Raw genomic sequence first — 1,205 nt, forward strand, 5'->3', positions numbered from 1 at the left:
GTGTACTGAGAGGGACCAAGGGGGGAAGCACATGAATCTGCTACGGGCACCCAAGCAGAGCTTTAGAGAAGAAATGCTCCTTTTAGAGAAGGGGGAACCTGGCTGGGTCTTACCCATCCCTCCCATCCCTTCTTTCTCACTTAGCGCATGCTGCTCCACTGCTGTCTCAATGCAGAATGAGGGTCCCCTTAGGGGGCAAGATCCTTCTTTGAAGCCTGAACCACAAATAGGCTTTCCCCATTATATCAATCACATCTTACTTTATTGCACGGCTTCTGTAATCAATCATCATTCTGAATAGATTCATCTTTGTATTGTGTTCAAGTCTGTTTCCCCACAAATGCCAGCTCTGTAATCGTAGGAAACACCACCCCCATCAGTATCTGAGGATCTTGTATTGGGTGAATACTACTCAATATTGGAGATGAAATGAATAAGTCCTGGCATGGTGTAGAAAGATATTTTGTTGAAGAGGCTATCCATCAGCTGTCACAAAGTGGCACCAGCGAGGGTTTTGTTGCTGGGTGCTTTTTCTTTTTTGGTAGTTACTGTTTTCGTTGTTATTGTTGTTTACTATTGTTTGTTGGGGTTATTTTGTCTTCTTCCAACAGAACCACACAACTTGAATCATCTTGTTCTGCCTCATGAATTGAGGGAGAAAAAAAATAAAAATGAACGGTACCAGGACCAAACAGCGTATGAACATTATTGAGTGGAAATAAAAAATGATCAGACTTAAACACCAACCCCAAAGTCAACAACAACAGAATCGATAACCTATCTACAACAAGCTGTACACAGAGGGGAACAGTTACACTAGCACTCCAAAGGCAAAGGAGGGAGATATGGGACACATACTGGGAAAAGGGTGGAGGGAGGACGACCCTGGTGGTGGGAATGGCCCTGATTCATTGTCACTATGTACCTTGAATATTACTGTGAAAGATTTGTTATTCACTTTTGGTCACAATAAAAATTATTAATTAAAAAAACATAAAAAAAAGAAAATCCACAGGAGGAAAAAATATCCAGTGGTTCTTGATGGAGCAATGGCGTCTCCTGCAAACTCAGCATGGATTCTTTCTACTGCTGCTTTGTGAAAGCGATGGTCCTGTTGGGGGCGCCCTTTAGGGGCTGGCCTGGCAAGTCCTGGCTTTGTGATAGCTTATATCACAGCCTTCTTATTGAGCTGGTTTTATAAAATA

The sequence above is a fragment of the Suncus etruscus genome, chromosome 17, assembly GCF_024139225.1.
Source record: "Suncus etruscus isolate mSunEtr1 chromosome 17, mSunEtr1.pri.cur, whole genome shotgun sequence".
NCBI lineage: Eukaryota > Metazoa > Chordata > Mammalia > Eulipotyphla > Soricidae > Suncus > Suncus etruscus.